Source organism: Haemaphysalis longicornis, unplaced genomic scaffold, assembly GCF_048455015.1.
Source record: "Haemaphysalis longicornis isolate Haplotype H1 unplaced genomic scaffold, Haemaphysalis longicornis Haplotype H1 scaffold_6, whole genome shotgun sequence".
In the NCBI taxonomy this organism is placed as follows: Eukaryota; Metazoa; Arthropoda; class Arachnida; order Ixodida; family Ixodidae; genus Haemaphysalis; species Haemaphysalis longicornis.
The window spans coordinates 110,169,850-110,186,802 of record NW_027526407.1 but is presented as its reverse complement, the minus strand read 5'-3'; positions in this window follow the sequence as shown (position 1 = coordinate 110,186,802).

Sequence of the window (16,953 nt, the reverse complement as noted above, 5' to 3'; positions counted from 1 at the left end):
TGTTACGCCGCGCCCACCAATAGGCTGGGTGTGTTCGACTGACCACAGCCGGACTTGACTGTCGAGTCAAGCCGTGGACTGACATTACAACTCGGAGAAAACACGGGCATTGTTTCGCATGGCCGAGTTGAACTCGGGACATCGGTTGTGGCCGCTGCGGCGTCGTGGTTTTTTTTATTGCTATAGCAGGCCTATTTCTACCCCGACAGATCTTTTAAACGAATTAGAAATTTCGAGGTCGTTTTTAGCTCTCGAAAATGGTGTGCATTGGTTGTGCAGTCGGCTGGCGACGTACCTCAGTCTGCGACGACTTAGAGGCGGCTTTCGCTACATAGCCATCGAGGAGCAAGTGTAGTGTGCGCTTTGGTTTTACGCGACGGGCAGGTTCTACAGAAGCGCTGGTGGCGACCGCACCATCGACAGCCACCAGTCCACCGTCAACCGGCATGTGCGCAATACGATCAGTGGAGACGTGTTTCCCGGACTTCGCATTTCTTTTACGTAGTTTGGCGGACATGGCTTCTGCAGTTTCCTACCGCGCGTCTATCCGTCTGCAGCCGGAGCGTGCGCTTCAGTTACTGTCTGCTCGCAAAACAGTTTCGAACGAAGTGTTGTATGACTGGGCGTTTTGTTTATGATCAGCGTGGCAGACAGATTCGCTTGCGGGGTTGAGTGACGCGCATTTCTTGTGAAAAGGTTATTGGCAGGACAACTTATACTTTTTATATATTCTGTCGAAGAGACAGTCGATGCACCGATAGCCGGTTAAAGTGGTTTATTCGCAGAGGTGAAGCCGATAGGAGCGCCAGTACGTGTGTTAAGATAACCCAGCTCGTTTCTCGCGCATGCACCTTATGGGGTTCATCTTCCCCTGACACGTCTTCGGCGCATACACCGGCGTATAGATAGGACTTAATCCTACCTTCCGCTTCCACATGGTTCATGCTGGTACTTTCCATACCCCGATAATTTGATGGCCTGTCGCATAGGTTCATTATCCTTGCTACAATACAATCAACCGCGCGTGCTTATTATCAGACACGATATATACACATTTCGACGGGTTTGGTTCAGCGTCACCGTCGTATGATAGGTAGCAGAGCATGTAAAGTGAGTAAAGGGGAGAGCTAAGAAATAAAGTAACCGCGTTACGACGGAGGGTGAATAACCGAGGGCTGAAAAGGCGCGAAAGAGGGGAGGGTTATGAGGGCTTTGAACTCTATGAAAAAAAAACGACTGTGGAGAGTTTCTTCCAACAAAAACGGTGAAGGGTAAAAACATAAAGCAAAGAAATCTCAAAAGCTGTTGTCCTTGTTGCTATTCTTTCCTTCGTAACACAAGGCCACTTGGAGCATTGGTCCGCATTTGGGAACTTAGGGGAACTAACGTGCCCGGCTCGCAAAAGTCGTAACATGTGAATTTGAAAAGTAATAGTTGTAAAAAAGTTTTCGCTGATTGAAGCCTGAACGTGAAGTCACTGGAGTACGAAAGGTGCACACCACACTCACAGAACTCCGATTCTATAGGGAGGCCATGGCGTGTTCGAATCAGCTTGTACAATAAAACGAACAAATAAACTAGAAGAAACTGACAGAAACACTTATTAGCAGAAAAGAAGCTGTTTAAATTATTCCGCGCCAAAATACAAAGAAACGAAAGCCGGAAAAAAGGCGCAAGAAGTGTTTAGAAAAGAAGTTGTTAATACGTACCGCCACGCTTTTGCCTCAAAACAACGTAGGCAGACTGTACCGTGCAGAGGAAATTTTTTGTCGAAAAGGGCAGGGTTTCGACAACGAAATACGACCATAAACTGTTTTGAATGTGGCGCGCTTCTATTACGCGCTTTCTTTTTTTGCCAGTCGGCCGTAGTAACGTGATTGCGCTGTCTCCCACCGACGGCAAAAACTACTACTTAGGACGAAAAATTTCAAACAAAGCGCTCATGTGAACGCCTGGAATAAAACAGAATGAACTTTGTAGGGAAATACAGATTAATAAAGCAAAAGTACAATAAAATGAAGTAGTTGGATTGGCACGCCCCCTCTCCTTCTCCTTCGCCCCCCCCCCCTGCAGCCACCAGTGCTGCAGTGGAGTGAGAGAAGACACTGAAAGATGCGCCATGCCCTAGTGGTTCATCATTGGAGAGCGCTGTCCTGGACCGATTACGTCACCTAAATGCAAATAAAGTAGCATGAATCGCGTTTTAAAGCGTTTCAACCCTGCCCCGAAATATTATCATGAGCTAACTACTATCTCCAAAGCGCCGCCTTGCCCGAGTTTTGCTCACACTCGGGCCTTCTGAATAGAACCCCTGGGGCGCTATTCCAGAAGGCCCGAGTTTCGCCTACTTTCGAGTTTCCAGCGGCTTGGGTTATGAAAGCAGAGATAGTGGAGCGTTCGGATACACCTTGAGCAAAACCACTGGAATCGTGCGCCGCAGGCCTTAATTATTTAGCCGGCTGTGTTGGGGCTGCTTACGTTGATAAAGTACACCGTGTGCCATCTTCCGCATGCAGCACGCTCTGAAATCCCTCTCCAATGCTCATTTCCGAGCATAAACTAGATAACCCCACTGCTACTTTGAAATCCCCAGCTTGGCTGTTGGCCACGCCTGATAAGGGTTTTCCATTTTTCTCGGTGTTTTGTTGTTTCACTGAATTATGTTTGCAACTTGGCCCGAGGGCCGTCCCAGTGCAGCTCTCCGCAAGTGCAAACCAGGTAATCAAACGGGCCCACTGTAGCGAATGGAACGCACCGTGCTCCCAACCATCAAATATGGCTTACGGTTACGGCTTGCTTGGGTGTGCATGGCGGGCGCTTATTAGAAATTGCCCGGTGTCAATTGAAGAGTGTGTTTGGTAATTGGCGAGTGCGTTTTAGGCGTTGAAGTTGTGTCATTATTCATCGACTATGCTTTCACGTTCTATTACGTAGGCTCCCGCGAGAAAATCGTGTCGTTTTTGCATCTATTGTCGGCTTGAACAATAGTGAACTCCAGTTTGGACCGTACACCCCCTCTACTGTGGCACCGTTGGCTGACGGTGGCCTGGGGACTTCACTTTTCTTTTGTTCTAAGATCTTGTCACTGCTAGCGGGCATCAAATGACGACTTCATGACTACGACGCTACGCCGACAGAAAGTGGGCGCCATGGGTTGGTGTGGCTTCAGTTGTTATGCTGCGCCCCCCAAAGGGCTGGATTTTTCGACTGACATTAGAACTCAGAGGAAACTCGGGCATGGTTTTGCACGGCCGAGTTGAACTCGGGACGCCCGTGTCGGCCACGGCTGCGGAGTGGTTTATATTTATGGTCTCCGTAGCACGCATATTTCTACCCCGACCGGTCGTTTAAACAAAATAGGAATTTCAAGCTTGTTTCTTTCTCCGGAAAAATGCTTTGCATTGGTTGTGGAGTCGTTTGCAACAGACCCCCGTTTGCGATGCCTTAGAAACGGCTTTAGCGCCATGACCAGCGAGGAGCAAGTGTAGTGTGCGCTGGGGTTTTACGCGGCGGGCAGCTTTTACAGAAGCGCTGGTGGCGACCGCACCATCGACCATCAGCAGTCTACTGTCAGATGATGTGTGCGCAATATAATCAGTGGATACGCGTTTTGCAGACCTCGCCTTTCTTTTAGGTGGTTTGGTCGACATAGCTTCCACACGTTCCTACCGCACGTCTATCCGTCTGCAGCCGGAGCGTGCGCTTCAGTTATCGTCTGCTCGCAAAGCAGTTTCAAAGGAAGCCTTCCATGACCGTGCGTTTTGTTTATTATCAGCGCGGCGGACAGTCTCCCTCGAGGGGTTGCGTAGCGCGCATTTCCTGTGGAGACGTTACTGACCGGATAGCTTCTACGTATTACATATCCTGTCAAGGAGACAGTCGACGCGCCGAGAGTCGGTTGAGCTTGTGTATTCGCAGCCCTGGTAAAGCAAATAGGAACGCAGGTCCGAGCGTTGAGATAACCTCGCTCGTTTCTCGCGCATGCATATTATGGTGGTTCACCTTCTTCCCCTGGCACGTCTTCGGCTCACAACCCTGTGTCTGGATTGGACATAATCCTGCCTTCCTCTTCCACATGGTCGAAACTGGTACGGCGAATACCCCGGTAGCTTGATGATTTGTTGCATCTTTTCAATATACTCTCTACAATACAATGAACGTCGCGTGCCTATTGTGAGAGGCGATCTTAACACCTTTTAACGGGTTTTGTTCTGCGTCACCGTCGTGTGATAGGAAGCAGAGCATGGAAAGCGAGTAAAGGAGAGAGCTAAGAATTAAAGCAACCGCGTGACGCCAGAGGTAGGGTAAGCGGGAGTGGGAAGGGCGCGAAGGAAGAGAGGGTTGTTAGGGGATTACACACTGCGAAAAAAAAACGAAAAACCGACAGTGTAGAGCTTCTCCGAACAAGAGTGGTGAGGAGCAAAATGAAATAAAGCAAACAAACCTGAAAAGTCGTTTTCGTTGTTGCCATTACTTCATTCGTAACACATGGCCACTTGGGGGATGGGCGCGGAATTTGGACCTTTGAGGAAATAACGTGCCCGGTTCGCAAAATTCGTAAGACTGTGGATTCTAACAGTAACAGTTGTAGAATAGTTCGCGCAGCCTGAAGCCTGAACGTGATGTAACGGGAGTGGGCCAGGTGCACACCACCGTCACAGAAGCCCGATTCTAGGTAGGCTGTAGCGTGTTCCAGTCTGCTTGCACACTAAGACGAACAAATGAAAGAGAGGAAACTGACGCAAACGCGCCACAGCAGACAAAAGGCCGCTTAAGGTAATCCGTGCCAAAAGAAAAAGAAATTAGAACGAGGAAAAAGGCCCAATTACAATAAATCAAAAACGAAGTTGCTAAACGTCTTATCAGGGTTTCGCCCTAAAAGCACGTAAGAAGACTGGACCGCGCCGAGGAAATTTTGCGTCGAAAATTGGAGAGTTTCGGTAATGTAATACGAGCAGCAACTGTTTTGAATGTGGCGCGCTTTCATCACACGCTTTTTTTGCCAGTCGGCCATAGTCACGTGATTGCACTGTGTGCCACCAACGGAAGAAACTTCTTCCAAGGACGAAAAATTCCCCCAAAAATTGTATGAACGCATGAAATGAAAAATATAATAGACTCCGTAGTGAAATACAGATTAATGAAGGGAAAGTACAATAAACTGAAGTAATTGGATTGGCGTACCCCCAGTAGCCACTAGTGCACCAGTGGAGCGAGAGAAAGCACTGAAAGATGCACCACGCCCTAGTGGCGCATCCTTAGTGCGCGGTGCCCTGCCCCGATTACGGCACCTCAATAATAAGCAAATATCCCGAATCGCATTTTAAGGAGTTTTAACCCTGCCCCTAAATACTATTATATGCTTAATATTATCACCACAACTCCACATTGCGCGAGTTTTGATCAAACTCGGGCCTTCTGGAATTGCACGCCTGTACTGGTCTCGTCCCTCGCTGCGCGAGATCTTCTTTCCCTGAGAATGTTGATAGTTCCACACGCTTCCGCACCCCGCTCCGCCCCCCCCCCCCCCCCCGTTGAGTAAATACCCTTCCCATTGTTCCATACCCACATCTGGCTGTCCATTTGGTTACCCTGGAGAACCACCGGTTTACAGTTAGTCTCACGGTCATTATCTCGGGGTTGAGGATATCCATATATCCAGTTCTAATGGTGTTGCTTGGTTTTTCTTTGGTTCAAGTGGATTTGTGGTACGGAAGGCTCTGAAATATCCGCATCATAATCAGTGTCTGAATAAGTGTTACAGTTTATTCTCATTTCTTTCCTGCTGTTGTCGTGGTTAAGCAGTTTATGTGGACAATAGGTTAAAGATTTTATCTTCTTTTTTTTGCAATTCTCAGTTGGGCTCTCTCACTTGACGCTACAGCCACGCCGAGCACTCTTACCTGACTATTTTTTTGAAAAGCAGCCGTGCCTATTTTAGGGTGATTATTAACTTCCACGTGTGCTCCCTGTGTCGTTTTCTCCACGGAGCTTGCCGAGGAAACAGAGCAACGGAAATACCCAAAAGTAGTTTGAAAATTGCTTGGATTAGATTCTATATACTATCTTTTATTTTAGTTTGTTTCTGTTCAGAATCAATTTCTTCCTTGATTTCTGAGAGACCGGTGTTGTTCCTTCACCCACTGTTTTAGCTAGGAGACCCAAATTGATTCCGGCATGAGTTTGGGTCAGAAAGCACGCCGGTGTAGCTGGTGGGTAAGGCTCTGCTGATTCCAAGGACCCGGGTTTGATTCCCGGCCACGGCAGCTGTTTGGAAAATGTCAGATGAAAACTGAAGTACGCGCGTATCGACATTTCGGTGCACGATGATGATCCTGAAGAGGTAGAATTTATTCCGTAGCCATATAGTATACTACGGTGTGGCCCGCAGCCGAGGTGTAGCTTGGGTACGTGAGTTACCAGAAAGTTATTTTCATCTTCTGGTGGAAAGACGCTTTGGTGGGGTGGCGTCAATTGCGCGCACTGCTGGCGACCGTGTCTGTCGAGTGTGCTACCACCGACTGGGCGTTGGACGAGCTTCACTCTGCAGGAGCGCCACCTGCTGAAAATGCGGGCCCTCTGTTTCATTTCGACCGTACTATGGTTGTCCTTCTTTCCACAATTCAGCTGCCCCCGCGCAATATTAAGATTCATGCCGGCCCTCGAAACTTGCCGCCTTAATCGTAGCTTCCGGCTGGCCGCGCTCACGTATTTCCGCGGACGCTAATGGACACGACTGATAGCGCACGGCTTCCATGGATGGCAAAATCAAAAAGTCACACTAATTACGCTATCACTATCGCTAATGCATATTCCGGAAGAGAATTTTGCATTTCTAGACAAACTATGGAGAGCGTGCTGATCCCAAATATTGGGCGTTTAATGTGGTGTAGGAAGAAGAGGAAGAACATTTCTTTCTTTTTTAACAAAAAGAGAAATGAGAAAGAAGAGTGGGTGAAGGCCTCATTACCGGGCGCCTTCAAGCCGCAGTGCAGCGTGTGCTTAAAAGAGAAGGTACTACGCATCTTCGCGGTGGTAGCCGCTCAGCATAACCTGCTACTGCTTCAATGCGGGTGATAAGGTTGGGTTGGTAATTTTGACTGTAACCCGATCCCCACCCCCAGCAGGGGATAGATAGTGTTTTTTGCATTACACGTTGCTCAGATGTAAGGAAGACAGGTGATAAGCGACCTGTTTAGAAATCTCCAGTAACTTCCACCGATAGCTTGGAAAGATTCAGTTGTTAGTCTGCGATGGCCTTCCTGTCTTTTTCGTTCCGTCCTAGTTTTTTTTTAGCGGTCAAGTTACAGTCATGAGATTTAAATTAGAGCTGTGATGTTTTAAGTCTGTTAAGTCTGTACTGGAATCTGGCGCGAGATTTGGGAACCTGGCATGTTCAGTGATAGGGGAGAAAGTCCTAAAGCAGACGTTCCCGGCAATGCTGCTACCAGTTTCATGTGTGCTTTTGAAACTGAATTTCTGGCCACGGCGGCTGAAGTCGTTTTCGACCGCCGCATTACGGGAAGGAAAGGGTGACCAGGCGTTCAAACAATTTTGAGGTGAAGTAGGGCTTTGGGGTGTTTTAAAAATGAGTAAATGCCTAAATATTCCGCCGGATAGTCGATTAGGGCATGCCAGTTGTCAGTCAGTAATCACTTTCCAAACTTGAAGCCTTTCCACTGAATGTGAAAGCTACCGGAAGTGCAGAGAAGTGATTCGCCATAATGGGCTGTAGCGCCGTTATCCGCTCAGTGCTACCACCCAGTGCAATTATAATATATCGCGCCATAGTGCCCCTGCCTGACACAGTGCCAGAGGAAGTTCTGTTTTTTTTTGCGCTTACTTTTCCTCCCGCATGTGCTGGCATTGCACGCCACTTTTTTTCGCTTAAAAACCAACCGAACGAGTGTTTCTAACAAAATGAATGCAGGTGCTGCGGGTTGTTACGTATTTTTTGCCTGAAATGCATGTACAGTTCTCTTTGCACTATAAAAAGGGGCGATGTATAACAAGCACCGGCGGATCACGGGTTTTGAACGATTTTACTATATTAACCGCTGGGCATTGAGTCCTATGGGTTAGGCCGCGACAACAGCGGCTGCAATGGAATGACCCTGTGGGTCCAGTTGGGTCCAGCGAGCGACCTGCGGCGAAGACGCAAGCCCCTAAAATGCTGTGCACTTAGAACGGTCTTTGTCCTTGCAATGGCCGCTATTGCGATAGCTGCCTTTTTTGCGGATTCATTTATGCAATGTCTGAAGAGTTGCAAGAGTAATAATTGTTCGTTCGGAATCTACGACACCCGCGACGCGGGCGTGGTGGTCGTATTTGTCTTGTGCTGTCTTTGGAAAAAAACATCTGACTTGGGGAAGTTCGTATTTATCTTGTTTTTGCCTATCTTGTGCTTCTGCATTTCGTATGCGGGTGTCTTGAAATAGGGGTGACTCAATGAGAGCGTACGTTTGATGGGACGCAGTAATCGCCCTTGAGCGTGCATAGCTTTGTAGCCCACTTTCTGGACAACTATCCTATCTATTGGAGCTACAGCAGATCATGGTAGCTTTCTTATATTTGGCGCTTTGAGAATTTCACTGTAGGGGTTCAAGACGTCTGTACGTGTTCAAGGGGTCAGTTCCACCAAACCACTCTTTATAGGTTCGAATTGAAACATTTAATTTGAATATTCCTTTGTTCGTATTTAGATGTGTGGGGTGCCGAAAACTAACAGGCTGGTTCACCGTGCATTGACTATGCAGAAGATCAGTTATTCTTTATTGCCATTTTAATTGGCGCATATTCGTTGAATCAAGGGTATCAACGGCCTTATCGGGGTACGTGAGCAAGTCGATACATGAGCCATCTCCACAAAATGTACCTGGCCACATGCGATTCTGGTGGTTAGGTCAGGTGCGGGGTTTGGTGCTCTACCCTGTGGTCTAGCCCTTTCCTGCCCCACAAACAGTTTTCAGAAAAAATGGCCAGATGTAATTACATTTTGTGTATTTTCCCGTTCCTAATGGGGCTTCTAGAAGCAGAAATGAAAAGCTCAGAGTATTTCACACAGAAAACAGACCCACACTTATATGTGGGCTGGGCTTTTATTAGTATGGTCTACGCATGGTTATATTACCTTCAAAACGGCATCAGTCGCAGAAAAACTGCTTTTTCACCTAATATATTAATAAGCGCTTTATTATTTTCTGGAGAACTGATATTAGTAATGAGATTTTGAGACAAGAAATATTCATGAAGTTTTAGTTATATACACAATAATTATAAATAACATCATTACCATAAGTAATTAGGGAACTAGTTCAAGCTTAAAGCGCAAGAAAACATCACCAACGAGCCACCACAAAACCGCAAATAAATTAGACACCAAGAAAGCAAATTTTTTTATTCCCTATTGCTGCAGGGAACGAGCACGTCACCCGGTACCGCCCAGCCAAATTTTCGTGAAAATGAAATTCCAGCCCACGCAAATCTGTGGGTGCATTTTTGCAGCGCGATGACGGAACTCACACGAAGGAAATGGGTGCATTTTTTGCCTATCGTGTTTTTTCCCGTCCTACAAATCCTGTCTAAGGCTTGTTACCCGTAAATACGGAATAGCATGAAGAAATATTAGTTTGCATCTTGAGGGGAGCTAGCGTGATCGCGCAGGAGAAGGCGCCGTTCTTAATGGGCCATTCCTCACCACCTGGTGGCGACATGAGTGAACTCCAGAAACCAACAAGTATCGGAAACGCTCGCAGTGACTATCCAGGGCTGTGAAACCGAAACCGAAACAGGTGCCACTTTGTAAACAAATTTGTTGACCCACACGTTTGTGTGGGCTGGGGCGTAAAGGGCTAGCCGCAACCACCAGTAAAGACAACTTACCACGCGGCCCCTTCGTTTTAATTACTCCGCCATGCTGTGAATCGTCTTTTGAAGTGGGTTGTGCTGCTCTCCGGTTTATCCTGTATTAGTCGAGATGGTAAAATCTTCAGCGCAGAAAGTGGGAAATAGCTTGGGAAGGTCCGATAACTTGGAAGGCATTTCAATCAGAGCAATATTAAATTGTACAGGAAAACAACGGGGCCTTGTGAGAGAATAAGGATGAGAGATAACATTTGATACAAAATTTTCTTGCGTCAAACAATGCCCGTGGCTGCAAGCCTGAGACGGATGGCGACCTCGGTAGCTAGGGTAAATACGGCGGTTCGCACGTGTCGGTTTGAAGCTACGCAGATGATATTCTGAATGCTCCTCGGACGTTATTAGGGTGAATGCATGTGATGACAATGCCATATTTAGTTAAGCAGATTGGCCGGGGCACCCTCTAGGAGGCACTCAGGGGTAACGTTAATACACGGATGAAAGTGTTAGTAAACTACACCCTTCACTAGTTAGGTTGGCACCTCGCGCAACTAACTCATTTGCAGAACCCTTGCGGGGAGTCGGATTGCGTTAGTTTACTGAAGCTTCAGACGTATTCTTGCTCGTTAGTTTGTTGTGCGGCGGGGGGCAGAACTTCCGAGAGAGACGGTACCGTTGTGCAATTTCCTTGTAAGACACTAGTCTGTACAACCCTTGCAGATATGGCTCCATGGTTTAGCTATAAGCGTGTTTCCCCCCGCAAAATGCGCCTTCGGGGCATTTTGAAAGCTGCCTATTTTTTTCAAAGAAAGCAAGAGTGCGTCGGCATTCACACTAGTTCTTCTGTGGGAGCAAAAAAATTAGGTTCAAAGTTTTAAGTTTTAACCCAAATCTTCCAGAGTCCGCTGTAGAACTTCAGGCGGTCGTTTGATGGTCTTGAGAATATGCCCATTTGCATTCCACCCAGTCAAATTTTAGCAGTATGACGTAAAAAAAGCGCTCATAGAAAGTTGAGTGATTGTAAGATATAACGAGCCGGCGCTACACAGGCAATGAGGCCTGCCGTAGTGGAGGGTTACGCGTAAAGTTTGGCCACCTGGGAATCTTTAACGTGCGGCGAAGTCTCGAACACAAGGGTGTTTTCGCTTTTGGCTTTTCGCTTTCATCATAAAGCGGCCGCCGGGGCTGGGAATCGAACCTGCCTCCTTGTGCTCAGCAGCACAACGCCTTAGCCACTGAGACACCGCTCCTACTTAGTTGTACGCCACTTCTCCGCAAATGGCTAGCTTACAATGCTTTGAACTCTTTCGTTATTTCGTGGAGACGTTGTCGAACGCTCCTTGATTGTCTGTAGACAGTATGGTACTAGGGATGTTGGGGTGAGGTTGTCTACACTTTCTACCAGCGTTAGCAATGCGTCTTGCGTACACGCATTGGAACGTAACTAAAACATAATTAATTTGAGTGTAGAGTTTACTATACGCAGGAAATACTGCAGCCGTCGTTTTTTTTTAAGTCGTTTTTTTATAAATCGTTTTTTTTTCTAAGGTAGCATTCACGAACATCTACCGGGAAGTTGTGTCGCTAGGCTTGAGATCTTTTCGACTATAATAGTTTACATTCAGCGCCTTCCCCATGGGGGGGGGGGGGTGTCAACCTGTGTTTGTAACTATTCATCTAAGAACATCTTACTGTTTGTAAGTGCATTGTATACCGACACAAGAATAGTAATTGCAAAATGCATGTTCAATGCGCGACACTTTATTAAGAAATTAGAATGGTGTTTTTTTTTTCAAAATTGCTTGGCTTTGTAAGGCTTCTCCCTAATGGCGGACATTACTAACAAGCGCAAAGATGCTTTGGTTTACCAATGATTTGCTTGATATGTATTTACCCCACTTTTAAGCATTAAAATGTTCACTCTACCATTTAAACAAGTGATTTTCAGGTGACATTTTACCTACAGCGTGAAAGTGATGTTTAATTCTAAAATGGTTAGAGAAGGATCGAAGAAACTGACGTATTATGAAATGCTCAGCTAACCTACGGGTAATTTGAAAAACATAACCTTCACAGAACTCGAATTATTTGTAACTTAAGGGAGATGTTTATCAATGTGTAACTACTCAAAATTCCAAATGTGAAAAATAGGTTCCACATCGTGAATAAACACCCGAGTCTAAAAACAGACACACCCAGAAAAACGTCCAGTTTTTTAAATGCAGAGCATTTCTTTAACTCACGATGTTATGCGTCCGTAACTCGGCGTCCGCACCACGGCAGCTGCGCCCTCTCCTCCACTCTTTCTAGCCCTCAACACGCTTGCAACAGGTGCAACGCGCGCTCCGGCGTTGCAAGCACCGTAGCAACAGCAGGTATGGGCGCGTCGTGGCGTCACGGTGGCGTGATAGCGCGCTCTCTCCGCCTCCTCTCCCTCTACTGCGTTCGTTGGGAATATAAACCCGGGTGTCGGCGCGTCAGCCGCACTCCAGTTCTGCTTCGCTCTCTTCTCGTCGAGGTTGTCGCAGTTGCTAAGCGATGGAGGCAAGACCTTCAACTAGTACCACCACCAATACAACACCCATCGCCACCGCCACGCGCGTAACGCCGCTAATGCTCTGCATTTACTCGTGCCCCTCCCGCGGTGGCATGTCGGGGTCCCTTTTTCGCATTATTCTATGAGATTCCGCCTAGAACAAGTTTGCCCATAAACCGGCATAATATGTCCGTGTCGCTTGAATTATATCGATTTGTAACAATATGTACGGCTCCAAAACTATCGCCCGATCAAAAACAAATTTCGAGTAGGTTGTTTGAACATTCATGATAATGATTGTTTTTTTTTTATTTCACTGCTGGCACAGGCGATTTGAATTTACGTTTAATATGACAAAAATCGAATGGGTAAGCTTTCCGCGAACAGTTAGCTGAAATATCTTTATATGTAATGTTTGGTGTCGTTGCGAGCCCACGCTGACTTTTTAGGAAGTTCAACGTGATTAAGAAAGTAATTAGTGGTGAACCAAGTTACGAGAACAACGAGACAAATAACAATGGCAAACGTAAGTCCGAATACAAATGGGGAGAGCCCCAAAATTTTTCCATCGTTGACCTCGGGCTGCTTGCCTTGGCCGCGACCCACTTGGTTACCTGTAGGCAATAAACGACATGCAATGGAAGTATGATAAGACTACTCAACTTCTACTTTTTTATGCGCGGAGCACTCTAACGGCTAGGTTATCAATGCGCCGTATTTTTAAATATTATACAGCGAGCTAAACACAAATAAGGGCCAAGTCGGAAAAAATGTACATTATATGTGTAAAAATCACTGATTCCAAACAAAAGTTTGTATATTGTATTTCTGCATGTGTGTTATATATCTGCAGTATTTTTTTTCAGAACAACAGAAAGTGAAGTTTGCGGACGGGTACGAGATTACCGATGTTGCAAGTAAAGAAATATTTATATTCCTCGCTCCATCTATTTCCTTCTGTTTGCTGTTTAGTATAATAATTGTCGGTTATGTGCGTCCGTAATTCAAAAAGGAATCCCTGATCATTTTGCGACTGACATCCTTATATTCACAATTATCATAATCCTCAGGGTAATCTGTCTGTACGTGCCCAATACAGGTGGAAGGTACTTTCACAGAAAATTCAAGCCATGCATACTATGAGCGGGCTACGAAGTTTTCATGGCCTTTGACGCCAAATGGGACGAAATTCATTGAACCCGCATAATAAAACCCTTGCTGCTCAGTGCTTGCACAATAAGTAAGGAACGCTGACACGCCCTTTTGTGGGGATCCACGCTGCAAACGTAGTTCTGCTTTCGAGTAAGTGAGAATTCAACTTTTTGAGGTTTGTGGCAACTTTCCTCAATGAAGCGCCGATGGCACTAGGTGAAACGCACTGCACGATTAAGTCTTGCAGCTCAGGAAACCTTGGTATGAAGAATGACATCCGCAGCTGCACTAATTCCTATATGGAGATTGACTGAGAGATTCGTAAAAATTTCAAGGTCATTGGGGTAAGTGCTATGCATGTGTGCAAGGGCCAAAAATCTGGCTTTTTGCACTGACGTTTTTCTATTGTCCCCCATCTGTGGAACATGTAGCTTACACTCGAGGCTCTCGTAAGACCATGGCGGCATTGAGGTGAGAGTTTTCTTCAGTCGAAAAATGCAGAGAGGTCACGAAATGCGCTATCATTTGCACCGACTGTCTCCACTGATCCCTAGAATGACTTAAGGCAAACAATAACCGAAAATTTCACGTCCTTGGGAGATCCTTAGCATTAGTCTTGCATCACAAAGAAGGTACAAAACCGGACGCACATCTGCTGTTATGCTTCCGAACGGGCTCAACGAAGAGCACAGAAAGGCTATTCAAGGTGGGCCTGATGACATCACCTCTGCGTTTGTCATAGGCAGTGATAGAGGACGTACATCCGGCGGCACATAAGCCTGCCCAGCGAGCGCGTTTCAAAATGCATCTCCGCGTCATCTGATATTGCACTTCTGGTGTGGAGACATGTATACGCGCGTGCGCATCCAACCACACTCGCTATCCTGTCATTTTCTTCATTACAAGCTGCAAAGGTGATCACATTCAGCGGTTGGCGATAGGGTCACGGTCCTTGCTAACATGCCTTGCTCGCGCAATATTCGTCGGCAAAACTTCATGGTGATGTGTGCGTTGCTCGCTCTTCCCCAATTCGTCAGATAGCATATAATGCGCGTGGCGGTGACAACATGTGCCACAGATGGGCTCAAAACTAATTCAAAGTATTTTCCTTCATCTTATGACAATGTAGATAGATCTAGAGCTGCAAAATCTCAAACAATAAAAAATTTTCACAAACACTGTGCACATTCCTTCTTTTAGAGCACATAACTTAGTTTTGGGGGTGTTTAACTTTACCCGCTAAAACGAGTATGACCACGATAAAACAAACGGCTACCCACGAGGACTTTAAAGTTGCCAAATTGTAGTAGGACCCTTTGCTACCGGGTAACAAACGCACACAAAAGAATTCAAACCAATTATCGCTTCAAATTCAGCTCTATTTGAAGAATTATAGTTTCTGGAAACCAGGAAAAGTATGAAAGGCGATCAGTGTGCCAATGTATCATCCGCATGCTCCCCCAATACAACTAGACACTGTGTCATGTATTACCGCTGCCACCAGTCGGAGAATATTGGAGAATAAAAATGAACAATTCAGACGAGCACATGGTAATGATCCTAGATATATCGATCCGGCTGTTATACCGACCATACCTCTGGCCACCTACAACTTCCCTATGCTACTACGCATTGAAACTGTGTCCAGATATACCGAATCATTTCCAAAGTGTGCCTCTTTTACAACAAACACTTCCGACGCGGCCAAGATATTTATACTGATTGTATTGTTTTGATGTGCCGAAGCAACGCAGGCGCTGAGGCGCGCCGTAGCAGAGGGCTTCGGATTAATTTTGACCACCAGGGGATCTTTAACTTGCGCCGAATTCTCGTACACACGGGCGTTTTTTTTACGCCTTCATCAGAAAAGCGGCCGCCACTTCCGGGAATGAAACCCGCGACCTTTGGTTCGAAGCGCAACGCATTAGTCACTGAGCCACCAGCCAAGATAAAAATATGGCGTATACTAAGTGAAAACACAAAATAAAAAATCCCTTTAAAGCATAATAGAGGCGGGGTGCTGGTGCATTTGCGGCTTCAGTTTATACTCGACAAAAATATCCCAGACCGGCGAGCACAATTTGTATGAGTCAGAAAGGAAGTGAAGAAGAAAAAAAAGTTGCAGTGACATCTATGTTTATGCCTGAAGATGTACGACGCAATAGCATTACTTCGACGCCCAGAGAACGTTTTAGAACGGAGTTCGGACATTTCCCATTCATGCTTTACGAACACCTGAGTTCAGCCCACAAAGCAAGAATAGCCTCAATTAATTTAAACTACCATAGCACATGACAGACGCGCCATCCGCGGAGGTGTGGCATAGTATGTAGGTGTGAAACGTTGCGAGTGCTTTCTGTTGACAGTTTCCGCGAGCCTCGGATGCAGCATCTCGATCTCTGCCCTTTTAATCAGCTCAGACTTATGTGGACCTGGGACGATATAGGTCAAAACTGCCTCCAATTTCTGAACAGAAGTGGAATATGTATTGTTCGAGTTGGTCTCCGCTGTGCACACTCTTTGACACAGCTAATGTTTGTGGAAGAGGGAGCATATTTTGCGCATTTATACGGTTTCAAGTTAAATTGGAAAGTTTCTTACCAAACACCTTTGCCCACATTGATTTGTAATATATAGATTGCTTTGGTTACTGCTCAGCACCGCTTATGTGTCCCGATAAAGGCATTTTTGTGGTTTTGTTCGGGGAACGTAAGTTTTCAGTACCACAGGCTGTACGATAATCAGTATCTGCATAAATCTTGTTGTTGGCTCTTTCATTCTTGCTGTTTCCCTGGTTAGGCGCTTTACACTGGGGCACAGTTCGTTAGAGTTCGTCCGCTTTTCTGTAGGGCCATGCCGACGAGTCATGCGTGAGTGTTCTCTGTAATGACACCCTTAAATATTTTGGGTTCTTTTTTTTTTATCTTAGCTGAGTGGCACCATCACCCGTTTGCCCCCCACACTGAGGTTATGACTGAACCTGCAAAAGTTTTTTTCTATGTAATGACACCCTTAAATATTTTGGGTTCTTTTTTTTTATCTTAGCTGAGTGGCACCATCACCCGTTTGCCCCACACACTGAGGTTATGACTGAACCTGCAAAAGTTTTAAAGTACCTAAATAAGAATGAAACTAGGCGCAATAAACTCGAATTTATTTTTTAGGAGACGTTTTAGTTCGTTTTTGCTTATGTTCTAGACGTACCATGTTTTATGAGACTCTGGCGAAGATCTTTTGCCCACCTGTTTCTTCATGTGACCCAATGTTCATGCCCGCATACGTTGCGATTGGACAACCGCTTTCCTGATGGCGTCAGTTACGGGCACGGCTCGTGACGGTCCACCGAGCATTTTAACACACACAGAGCGTACCTACGCAGGCGCTGCGCATGCTCCACTCGCCTA